This window comes from Pan paniscus, chromosome 11 (genome assembly GCF_029289425.2).
Source record: "Pan paniscus chromosome 11, NHGRI_mPanPan1-v2.0_pri, whole genome shotgun sequence".
Lineage (NCBI taxonomy): Eukaryota > Metazoa > Chordata > Mammalia > Primates > Hominidae > Pan > Pan paniscus.
In genome coordinates this window covers 38,408,190-38,421,881 of record NC_073260.2, presented here as the reverse complement: position 1 = coordinate 38,421,881, position 13,692 = coordinate 38,408,190, and positions in this window count along the sequence as shown.

Below are 13,692 nucleotides of genomic sequence, written 5' to 3'. Positions count from 1 at the left end.
CATATATCATCTTATTGTGGTTCACTTTATTGTGTTCCACAGATACTGCCTTTTTCTTTTAAAATACAAATTGAAGGTTTGTGGCAATCCTGCATTGAGCAAGTCTGTTGGTGCCATTGCCATTTTTCAACAGCATGTGCTCACTTTTGTCTCTGCGTCAGCACTGTCTAGCAATAAAGTATTTTAAAAGCAAGTATGTACATCTTTTTAGACATAATGTATAATTGATAGATTATAATATCAATATAGTGTAAGTATAATTTTTATATGCTCTGGGAAATAAAATTTGTGTGACTTGTTTTATTGTGGTATTCACTTTATTGGGATGGCCTGTAACTAAACCCACAGTATCTGTGAGGTATGCCTGTATATTAAATGCCCACTCTGTGCCAGGCACTGTCATAGGCAAACTATTATTAAAGGAAGAATCCAGGTTAGAAGAACTCTGTGTAGAAGATGACTTGAGTCCAATGTCAGGAATTGTTACTCTTATGGGTTGTCTACCTAGGTGATTTTTAGTTATCTACTTGGATTCCCACCTGGGATTTGGTGACTCCTGTGTATGGTTAAACATCTTCAATGGTACATGAGGACCACAGTTATGAACTACCAGATTATTCCCTCATTCCTTGGTTTGTATTTATTACATTTCTTTTTTTTTTTTTTTTTTTTTTGAGGCAGGGTCTTACAATGTCACTCAGGCTGGAATGCAGTGGCACACTCATGGCTCACTGCAGTCTTGACCTCCCAGGCTCAAGCAATCCTCCCACTTCAGCCTCCTGAGAAATTGGAACCACAGGGACATGCCACCATGCCTGGCTATTTTTAAAAATTATTTGTGGAGATGAGGTCTCTCTATGTTGCCCAGGCTGGTCTTGAACTCCTTGGCTCAAGCCATCATTGTGCCTTGGCCTCTCAAAGTGCTGGTATTACAGGTATGAGCCACCATGCCTGGTCTCATTTCTTTAAAAAAGTGCCTTCAGACAAAAGGCCCTATCTTTAAAATTTCAGCCAAATCCAACATCAGCACAATACAAGACAACTTTAATAACACAGAACAGTGTTTAGATTAATCTAAGAAACACAGATCTCCTACTTGCAGCTTCACTGAAAATCCCCATGTATTTAATTTCAATTAGGAATTCTATTACAAAGCCTCTCTACCACCCTCTGGGGCTGTACTGAGAAACAGAATTGAAGATCCAGACCAGGAGTTTGGGAAGAATACACAGGTGCTCCTCAATTTCCAATGGGATTATGTCCTGATAAATCCATCATAAATTGAAAATATCTTCAGTTGAAAGTACATTTTTGACTTAATAATATTTTCAACCTCTGATGGGTTTAGTCTCATCTTAAGTCAAGAAGCCTACCAAATGACTATCCCTTTTGCACCATAGTAAAGTAAAAAAATTGTAAGTCAAACCAGGGTAACTTGGGGACCATCTGTATATCTTTCTTCTCATAATGATAGTAAAGAGTAAAGTTACCATCAATTGAGTACTTGCTAAATGCCATATGTAAATTGTGATGTCACCAATTCTCAAATCAACTTTCTAGGTTTGGAGAGGAAAAGAAGAAAGCCATTCTAGAAGCCAGATAGGTTTGCTTGTTTGTCTTTCTGTATGTAGATTTGTTTGATACTTACCCACAGCTCTAGTGAAGTAATGTTGTGTTTGGACAAACAGTAGGCAAAATATGTCAAGATTATGTAACTAGATGCAGTTATGGTTCCACTGGTCTAGAATCACAAAAGCTGAATTTCTTTGTTCTCAGCCATTTGATGGTGTTGCTTGATTTATTTTTAAACTATAAGATCAAAAAGAGAATCCCAAAGATTGTTAGGTTCACTATCAAACCCCAAACGCATGATGAAGACTAGAATACCTAGAGTCAACAATATCTGGAAATAGGAATCCAAACCAAGAGTTAGTGTAGCTCTCACAAGTAGTGCTTGAGGAGTATATTAAGATTTTGTGCATGCTCAAGTCCTTGTGTTTGTGGGCTAGTGATTAGAAATATTCTTATTTATTTGTTCAAAGTATCAGCAAGATGGTCCTTAGAGTTTATTGCTAATACCAAGGCAGCTGCAAAAAAAGTCACATCAAGATGAAACTGCTGATGATTATTGAAATAAGTATTATGTGTGTAATATATCTCATCTCCACAGACAAATATGAGTGTGTGGCTTAAATAATTGTAAGACTTTCTAACTTTTTTGACTTGAGGAAAAGAAAAATTAAGAATCAAGTGAGCATTGTCACAGAGGAGGGACAGGCACAGATAAAACACAGAGACAAAGGACTTTCTAGCTTTGATTTCCAAATACCTGAGTTTTTAGAAATAGGTACAGAATTCTACATAGTTTGAGAAGAGAGGGTACCCTTTATTCATCTTTCAAACCTAGACTAGAAAAGGTTTCCTTAAAAGGAGTACTTAGGGTATGTAGAAGAAATTGAAGGAAAATGAAACAGTAGATATTTTGAGAACAAAGAGAATAAGCTTGTATTTTGCTCCCAACTCAGAGTTCTGAGTTGAGCCAATCAGTGGATTCCATCTTCTTGGCCACTTGGTTCTGGAGTGAATCTCATGACTCCTGCCAGTAATTCTGGAACAAGTGCTCATTCTCTCACTGCAGTGAACCATTTTATTAATATTGGGGAAGCTAGCTTCAACATAAAGCTGACCTGAGGAAAAGAGCAGAATGAAGACAAGCCCACAGAATTACTGGCATCCTGAAATGACATCAGGAACTGCCACGTTAAATTGTATATGAAGCTGACTCTATCTTTTAACTTTTCATCTACATGATAAGTCACCTTCATTATTAATTAAGTCAATTTGTTAGGTATTCTTTTACACGAAGTCAATAGTATCTTACCTAAGACAACTACTATTTTTCATTTACCTCCTGTGCTTGTCAAAAGCCTTAGGCATAAACTCATTTAATTTATATACCATCCTGGGAAGTAAACATAATGATCTCCATTTGACAAATTAGAAAGCCGAGGTTCAGAATCGTTGCTCAAGGTAGCAGAACAGATGGATTTGTGGTGGACTTGCTTCTCTCAAAACCCCAAAGCCTGGACTTTTTCTGTTTATGTCATACTATATTTCAATTGTGGGGTCCCAGGTCACTTTTTAAAAATGTTTTTATTAAACATTTATAAAAACAGATATTTTTATTAAAGTTCTGTGTTCCATGTGTCTCATGCCTTTTGCTGGCTTCTCTCTGGAAGTATTTCCATCCACTGATGTTATTTGAGAAATAGGCCACACATATACAATGCTCATTTTTTCCTACTGAATAACTTCAGGGAATTCAGGAAACAGAAATCAAGGATAAAATAGAGTATTAGAATCTATTTTAAAACAGCCTCATGAATTCAAGGAGCAGAACTGAATGTACTACATTTAAGGTGGCACCATGAAGTAGCAGAAAATGTGGGGCTTTGGAATTAGATGTACATGGGTGAAAATTCCAGCTTTGGGACATCTGTGTTTGCAGAGTGGTATATTGGATGTGGTTAATAGATATGCCATGAAAATTTCACTGAAAATCCAAAAGAATATGAAAATATAATAAAATTAACAATGGTACTGACAAAGAAAAGAATGTAGTTCAAAGTCTGGCCCAAATTTTCACTAACTGCATCATTGAGGGGGGAGAATTAAGAAGCACTTTCCTAGATGATGTACCATGTGCTCCACCTAATCTAGTCCCTCGGAAGGTGATGAAAAACTCTAACCAATCCCTTCCCTTTATACCCAACTCAGGATAATGAAGGGTCACACAACTAGAAAAATCCAGGGTCATTTTGCAAGTTATGCACACACCGCTCCCCTCTGAGCCAGACTGATCTGGAATCCTTTCTCCCAGACTCTGTGACAGTGCCGCAGCCCATCAACCCTCCAATGGCAGTTCTCTTTCTCCAGTCCATGAGGTAAATACAATGTCAAAGACACACACTGCAGGAGGAAGAGAGGCTCAGAAAAAACTGCATTGTATGGTATACTATGAAAGAAATGTCCTGTATTATGGGATATTTAGTCAGAGAAAAAATGAAAACAGGTAGAGACATGTGGAACACAGATAATAGTTAATAGATAGGGATGAAAGAAATGATCAGATTGAGGAAGGGAAGATCCAACCTTAGCTCATTAGTCCATCTGCTAGGAATCACAAATGAAGCTGTTTGTGCAGAAGCTGGGTTGTGCAGAAAACCCCAGACTCCTTATGTGAAGGAAAGTGGCAACATCAGAATGGGGTGTAAGGAGGAGTGACAATCCACCCAAGCTTACTCAGGACAAACAGTGGAGTTGGATTGAAAGATGTGTAAGCAGGAAAAAAACCCCCAAAACCAACAAAACCAAAAAGCAATCCGTAGGATGCAATTAAAAAAATACTGACTAGGGAAGGATACTCAATAAATGTGGTAAGTGTGGGGAGATAACATTTTGAGATACTAACATTTTTTTTTTCGTATGTGTACTTCACTTTTTCATCAACCTCCTACCCCTACCCCATTCAATGATTTGGGCAGTTCTATGCTCCTTGCTCAAGGAAGGGGACAGGATAGGATAAAAGATAGAAACAAAGGAGTCTTATTGACTTTGTCTCCAAAAAACCTAGGCCCTTAGGTGACTGGAGAGAAGCTTAGGCACAGCCAAAATGTTTGGGATGGAAGAGAAAGAGGTTGACTTTGCTAACTCCCAGGTAGAAGAAGGTGGATGGATTGGTCCAGGAAGATGGATCCTGTACCTTGCTTTCTGGGGAAAGCCTGGAGTTCAGAGAGGAAACAGGTGTGGTAAGTTTAGAAAGAATGGGTCTTAGCCAGTTTGGTGGAGATTTTGATGTCTCAGTATGACACAGAAATGTTAGAATATATTACGTGTCCATAAAACAAAAGGAAGAAGAAGAGAAATACATCCAACTTGAAGGGGGCAGGCAGAGAGAAGCTGGTGATATTTCTTTTAGTGGTGATCTCTGCAGATTGATAACAGAGAACCAAAAGGGGTCACAGCATTCTCAGAGGAAAACTGCACAGAAATATGATATTGAACATCAGATGGGAATCCAACCCTTTACATCAAAATGGCATAGCACTGTATAAATCACCCAGATTTTAAACACACTCTTGGGCAAGGGGAGGGAACCCTAAATTTTTATTTTTATAGACTTAGAGGGTACAAGTGCCATTTTATTACATAGCTATATGTGTAGTGATGAAGTCTGGGATTTTAGTGTAACCATCACCTGAATAATATACATTTTACTCATTAAGTAATTTCTCATTCCTCACCCCCTCCCACCTTTCCACACTTCTGAGTATTTTACATGTATTATTTCATATGTTCACATATACAAATTATTTAGCTCCCACTTATAAGTGAGAACATGTGGCATTTAACTTTGTTTCTGAGTTGTTTCACTTAAGATAATGGCCTCCAGTTCCATCCATGTTGCTTCAAAAGACATGAGTTCATTCTTTTTTTATGGCTGCATAGTATTCCATTGTATGTGTGTGTGTGTGTGTGTGTGTGTGTGTACAAAGAAAATGTGTGTATATGTATATATATATATAGTGGTGTGTGTATATATATATATATACACACACACATATACACACATTTTCTTTATGCAATCATCTGTTGATGGACACTTAGGTTGATTCCATATCTTTGCTATCATGAATAGTGCTGTGATAGACATATGGGTGCAAGTATTTTTTGATATGATGATTTCTTTTCCTTTGGGTGTATACCCAAGAGTGGGATTATTGCTGGATGGAGTGGTAGATCTACTTTTATTCCTTTAAGAAATCTCCATACTGTGTTTCCATAGAGGCTGTACTAATTTACATGCCCACTAGCAGTGTGTAAGCATTCCCTTTTCTCTGCACCCTCACCAACATCTGTTATTTTTTCATGTTTTTCATAATAGCCATTCTGACTACTATAAGATGGTATCTCATTGTGGTTCTAACCTGCATTTCTCTGAGGATTACTGATGCTGAGCATTTTTTTATGTTTGTTGGCCTTTTGTATGTCTTCTTTTGCAAAATATCTGTTTATGTCCTTTGCCCACTTTTTAATGGGGTTATTTTGTTGTGGTTGTTGAGTTGTTTGCATTCCTTATAGATTCCAGATATTAGTCATTTTTCAAATGTATGGTTTGCAAATATTTTCTCCCATTCTTCAGGGTGTCTGTTCACTCTTTTGATTATTTCTTTTGTTGCATAGAAGGTTTTTAGTTTAATTAAATCCCATTTGTCTATTTTTGTATTTGTTGCATTTGATTTTAGCAATGAATTATTTGCCATTGTTCAGGAGAGTTTTTCCTAGATTTTGTTCTAGTATTTTTATAGTGTTAGGTCTATAAGTCTTTAATCTATCTTGGTTAATTTTTGTATATGGTGAGAGATAGGAGTCCAGTTTCATTCTTCAACATACGGCTAGCCAATTTTCCCAGCACTATTTATTGAACAGGGTACCCTTTGCCCAGGTATGTTTTTGTCAACTTTGTAAAAAGATCAGTTGGCTATAGTTATGTGGCTTTATTTCTGTGCTCTCTATTCTACTCCATTGATCTAGGTGTCTATTTTTGTACGAGTACCAGCTGTTTTGGTTACCTTACCCTTGCAGTATAATTTGAAGTCAGGTAGTGTGATGCCTCCAGATTTGTTCTTTTTGCTTAGGATTGCTTTGGCTATTTGGGCTCTTTTTTGGTTCCATATGAATTTACTTTTTTTTAATTCCTGAAAAATGATATTGGTATTTTGCTGGGATTGCATCAAATCTGTATATTGTTTCGGGCAGTACGGTCATTTAACTATATTGATTCTTATGATCTGTAAGCATGGGATGCTTTTTCATTTGTTTGCATCATCTACAATTTCTTTCATCAGTGTTTTGTAGTTTTCCTTATAGAGATTTTTAACCCCCTTGGTTAAGTATATTCCTAGGTATTTTTTTTGGTAGCTATTGTAAATGAGATTGAGTTCTTCATTTGGTTTTCAGCTTGAACTTTATTGATTATATAAATGCTACTGACTTTTGTACAACAATTTTGTATCTTCAGACTTTACTGAATTCATTTATCAAATCTAGGAGTCTTTTAGAGGTGTCCCTAGGGTTTTCTAGGTATATCATTAGCAAACAGAGGTAATTTGGTTGGCTTCCTCCTTTCCGATTTGGATGCCTTTTATTTCTTTCTCTTGCCTGATTGCTCTGGCTAGGACTTCCAGTACTATGTTGAATAGGAGCAGTGAAAATGGGCATCCTTGTCTTGTTCCAGGTCTTAGGAGGAATGCTTTCGGCTTTCCCCCATTCAGTATAATGTTGGCTGTGGGTTTGTCATATATGGCTTTTATTATTTTGAGGTATAGAACCCCAAAATATGTGAGATTAAGTTTATCCTATCTTGGTGGAATGGAAATTCAAAGTATATTTTAGGTCAAGTTGTTAATATTATTATAATGGTCTACTTATTTGCACATCTGAGATTAATATTAACTACATTGGCTATAATAATTATTCTCACATCAACACCTGAGTCCCTCTTTTTCATAATAGAGGTCAATCTTTTAAAATAAATAAAAATAAATTGTATTGATAATTTTACGCCACTTTTTAAGGTAGCTGGAGAGTAGCTACCTTAAAACATAGGTTATAATTTGCTATTATAAAGACTTCAAACTTATTCCCATAGGCTTAATTCAGGTGTTTCAACAGTTTAGTAACAAGACCTAAGAGCCAGGAAAAAACTGTAAGTGCAAACTTTATTCATTCATTTCTCTTTCCTGTGAGTCAAGTATATCCAATGGTGCAAAACCAGAATTCTTCTTAATGAAATACACATGCATACTAGTTACCTGACCTTGGGCTAAACGAGACCAATAGAAAGATCATTTATATAACTCAGAACTATCTCTAAAAGCAGGCAGCTTTTAGATTACAAAGGCCATTGGAGAGAAGCTGCTTATAGCTCCATAGAACACTTTGATTTTAGTCATTTCTCTCTTGAGATTATGAGAGCCAGCAAGCCTGTGAAAGCTCACTCTGGTGTCTCTTCTATTTAACTTGCAGGTAAGTTTTTCGTCTAACCTTGTGAAATAAATAATTCAAATGATGATGCGTGAAATTTTATCAGCGTCTTCCAAAAATAAAAGACAGAGGAATTTATTTGCTGCCACAATTTCCAGATGACAGAAAAAAAAGAAAAAAACTTTCTGATTTTTATTCCATTGTGCTAAAAGCTTCAGAAGAGCTGTGTATTGGTATTTTAACTGGTTTATATAAAATATCACCTTGTGACAAAAAACCAAACACTGCATGTTCTCACTCATAGGTGGGAATTGAACAACGAGAACACATGGATACAGGAAGGGGAACATCACACACGGGGGCCTGTTGTGGGGTGAGGGGAGGGGGGAGGGATAGCATTAGGAGATATACCTAATGTTAAATGATGAGTTAATGGGTGCAGCACACAAACATGGCACATGTATACATATGTAACAAACCTGCACGTTTTGCATATGTACCCTAAAACTTAAAGTATAATAAAAACACACACACACACACACACAATGTTGGTGGCAATGTAAATTAGTTCAGGCACCATGGTAAGCAGTTTGAAGATTTCTCAAAGAACTAAAAAATAAAAAAATAAATAAAATAAAATAAAATATCACCTTGTAAATTCTGGATAGCTAGTCTCACCCTATTAATACCTTCCTTTATAAATCTTTACATATATTTCACTGGAAAATATTTTAGTTAAATGCATTTTTAATTCTGTAATGCTAAGTGCTTCTTATGCACAAGCACTCTGTCTTGTGCTTTCTTTGTAGCAATAACTAAAACAGTCTTTTTCCTCAAGGAGCTCTAGGCCCAGTGGGAAAACAAATGAGTATACAGATAATTACAATTCCATGATATAAGTATTGTGATGAAGACTTGTTGTATTAGTCTGTTCTCACATGGATAATAAAGACATACATGAGACTGGGTAATTTATAAGGAAAAAGAGGTTTAATGGACTCACAGTTCCACATGGCTGGGGAGGCATCACAATCATGGTGGAAGATGAAGGAAGAACAAAGGGACTTCTTACATGCCAGTGGGCAAGAGAGGACTTGTGCAGGGAAACTCCCCTTTATAAAACCATCAGCTCTCATGAGAGTTATTCACTATCAGGAGAACAGCACTGAAAGACCTGCCCTTGTGATCCAATTACCTCCCACCTGGTCCCTCCCACAACACATGGGAATTGTGGAAGCTGCAATTCAAGATGAGATTTCGGTGAGGACACAGCCAAACCATATCACTTGGTATCTACACACATCAAGTATGAAATGGTTGAACAGGAAAATCTCAGACCATTACTGATGGTGAGGATGAGACATGGGAGATAGGCCACAGGAGGACTCATGCTTAGCACCCTGTGACACCCATTTGTAGCTCTGAGGTCCTATCAGAGAGTTACTCTTTTGTCTAAAGGGTGGCAATTTCCTGCCCTCTCCCATCCCAATAGTGAGGGTATAGACATGCCCAATAGTGAGGGTATAGATGAGTACCCTTTAGGGTACAGTCTTTCTAGGGGCAGAATTCAGGACCCTGAAGGCCCAGCTCAGGAGAAGACAGGCAGAGTCACAGACTAAAAGGAGGCAGGCAGAGTGAGAGGTGCCATTACCAGAATCAGACTAAGTTACTACAAATCTATACAGAGCGGGGGAACCTACTGGGAACTTACCTTGTGCTTTGTTTCCACTGCTGTGGTCCTATCAGCAAGAATTGAAAGGCATGTGGATTCCCCCCTTGAGAGTTTAATGAAGGCATAGTGTGCCTAAAGCCCTGGCTTTCATTTCTTCCAGAAAAGGCAAAAAACCTTCTGTTAGTCTTGGATCCTGAGACATCAAGATATTTCTAATGAGAATCAGGGGCTCTTGTGGGGAAACGAGAGGTAAGAACAAATTCCTGGTGTGTCAGATCAGTGGTACCATCTGGCCACCAGGAACAACATCAGGTAACGATAGGCTGAGAGGCACAACTCCCCACGCCCAGCTCAGGGTCACACACGTGTCTTTTCAGACTTATTAAACCCCCAGAGAGAAGAGAGGGAGAGATGGGGGAGAGAGTCCCTAGGTGAGTTCCCATGAATCTTGACTGGTAGCACTCTGAGTTGGGTCTCAATTGAGGGTTCTCAGTCTTGACACTATTGATATTTTGGGTCATATAATTTTTTACTGTGGGGGTTGTTCTGTGTACTGTAGGATGGTTAGCTGCATCTTTAGCCTCTACCTGTGAGATGCCAATAGCACCCTAGCCCCTCAGTGTGACAAAGTGGTCTCCTGACATGGCCAAATGTTTTCTGGGGTTCCCCAGTTGAGAACCACTGTTCCAAAACAAATATGAGAAAATGACAAGACATTATCTGAACCTGAGTCTTGTGGAACAGGCCAGATCCATTACACCTGGGTAATGAGTATGTACTTCAGGCATTTTGTAGACTTATTGGCACAAACAAACTTCTTGAGCAGTGATAGAAGGTGGAAGATAGCACTAAGGGCTCCCAAACAAGAATAGGCATCCCATGTAGGCAGGGTAAGATTCACGGATAAGAATCAACAACACTTATACAGTGAAAGAAGGTGAACCCAGCTAGGACAGAGCTATAGCTTTGAGCCACACCTGGTGACCTCTTACCAGGTCCCTACTGAGGAAGAGCTGGACATTTATATCAGCTCCCAAATGAATACTCTTTATAATTTTTGTGTATAACTTTGTGATCCAGGCATCAAAAAATCATTTTTACATGTAAGTTACCCATAAACCATGTGTGTAGAGTTTTCGTTCCAGAATACCTGGAATTATTAAGAAAACCTTTTGTTGTCCTAATAGAATCCATGATCAAAGGATGGGCCAGGTGTGGTGGCTCAGCCGGTAATCCCAGCATTTTGGGAGGCCAAGGTGGGCGGATCACCTGAGATCGAGAGTTTGAGACCAGCCTGACCAACATGGAGAAACCCCATCTCTACTAAAAATACAAAATTAGCTGGGCATGGTGGTGCATGCCTGTAAACCCAGCAACTGGGGAGGCTGAGGCGGGAGAATCGCTTGAACCTGGGACACGGAGGTTGCGGTGAGCCGAGATGACGCACCATTGCACTCCAGCCTGGGCAACAACTGTGAAACTCTGTCTGAAAAAAAAAAAAGAGTACTTTGACTCAAAAAAGTACTTTGATTCAAAAAAGAGTTTTGAATCCTGGGTGAGCTCTAATTGAATATCAGAGTAAAATGTCTTGTGCTTGGGCTTCCTGGAGCAAAACCAGGTAAGCAGTAACTCTCCTCTTAGAGTATGTTGCTTCTACCTTGCTTTTCTCTGAGTTAGGAAGCAAGGAAAAGGATTCCCCACATCTGTCCCCTTATCCAGACACTTTTCTGGTTTCCCTTTTGTGACTATTTCCCTGTTTCACACTGCCCTTGGCATTTATTAGAGAATCTCAATGGATCCCAAAGAGAGTGGGATCCACAGGGTTACTGGGGCATCCTGTTCTGAGCTGCAGCATCCAGTTCTCTCATGGTATTCTTACCAAGATCCATTCTCCCAAGCCCATCTATTTTCATTCAGGATTTGCAGTTCTTTATCTCCACTGTCATTTCTTCCTTCTGAGTTATTATCACTGAATTTTAGTATGGGATTAAACTTTAGAAACTATCCAGTCCACTCTCTTTCACCCCTACCACATATGTGTAACTGAGTATCAGAGAGGGTAAGTGACTTACCTAAAAACACCTAGCTTAGAAGAGAATATAGGACACAAAAGAGGACTGAGGATGAAACATCTGGAACACCAACATTTCAAAGATAAGAAGGCAAGACAAGTTGAGAAGGAGAGTCAGATGTGCTCAAGGAAAACCAGGCTCAAGAAGTGATGGAGAAGCCACGGGAAGAGAGAGGGTCAGGAAGAAGGGAACAGCTAAGAATCTAGTGCTGTTACAGGGGAAAGCATCCCTTGAACAGGATGTCAGGACCCTGATGTCCTGTCGGGGGAAAGGCAACCTGCAGGAGTTAAAGAGGGGCAGAAGGAAACTCAGGATTTTGATGATGAAGAAGCTTTAACTTGGAAAGAAGGAAGGATTTCATTCCCCCCTTTCCTGTCAGAGAATGCTACTGAATACCTGGAGAATTCAGTGAGATTTCCAGCAGTGTAGACAGCAGGACAAGCTGACCAGTGATGCTGTGAAAAGCTATCCTTAATTGCAAAGCTTCCCTTGGAACTTTAGAATTTCTATGGGGTAAAAGAGGGAACTGGGGAGGACAGAGGGGCAAAACAGAAAGAATTGAGTTGATTAATTCTATGCCTTCTCTTTTGGTGGAGCAGAATGGACTATCAGCTCTGTTAGGGAAATATGTGCTTTTGTAATGGAGTTTAAAATTGTTTTTCTCAAATTTCTGCATTTTTTATCTAAGTAATTGATGAAACAGACTACCTGCTAGTTACATGTTGCAGGGTTATTTTTCTGCCTGGAGGTGTTTTTATTCTCTTGAGAGAAGGATGCTATTTCTGTAAATCTCAAACATTACATGCATCAGAGAACTCATGGAAAAAGCTTTTATTCTCTTGAGACAAACACAAATAGCTCCAGTTTCTTCTACCTTTTGTTTAAAGCCACCTCATAAAGTGCTATCACAAACAAGCTCCCCAAATGAATTGTTTAGTGCTACAGTTTATTGGTATGCAAATAAACATGCACATATTGCATTTATATTCCATATCTAGTTATACTATGCTCTCTAAGAGTGATAGATTTTAGAAGACTGATAGATTTTATTCAATGGATAATAATAAATACAGGCAAATAAGAAACTCATATGTTAAAAGGTAAATAAATGATTAATAGAAAAATTGTAAAATTTTCTGCTAAGAGATTGAAGTCTAGATTTTTGATAACAGAATGTTAATTTCCTACTCACACTTATTTTCTCTTTTTAAATCAGATGATAGTTTCCCAAATTCAAGTTATAAAGCCGTAACACAACTTGCATTTTTTTTTTGGTATGCTAAATGGTAAACTTCACATTGCCAGAGTGGTATCTTTGATAATTTTCTTTTGGGAGAGAATCTCAACCATAACATGTAACCTGCATACTACATTCTCTTACACAAGGGACTTATGTCACTCAATTATATTTTAATACTTTTTATTAATTCTACCTCCCAAATGAGCTTTATTTTTTCCATCATATTTTCTACTTAGTATTCCTTTTGAAACTTCTTCAGCTGAAAGTTAGGATTCCATAAATAGCCCCATAGTGGCAGAGGTGGCTGGTGGGCTGGTTGGGGAGTGAGCCTGGAAGAGGTTATAGGCCTATATGACCCAAATTGATCATACAACTTCAAAACGAAGAAGCTATTTTAATTTTGCACATTGTCTTACATATTCAGAATTGAACCTCATATGGTTTGAGAAAATGTACTTTTAATTCCAGACGTCTTCTTATTTTCCCTGCTGCATCTACACTCCCTAGCAGAGTATCTGGCAGACAGTAGGCATTTGCTAACTATTTCTTGATTAAATAGATGAAGGATAATTCTGCAGCCTTGAAGAAACAAACATATCCAAAGAAACAAACATATTTGATTTAGTCTAGGTCTGATTTTGTCAGTTTTGTCCAAATTCCAA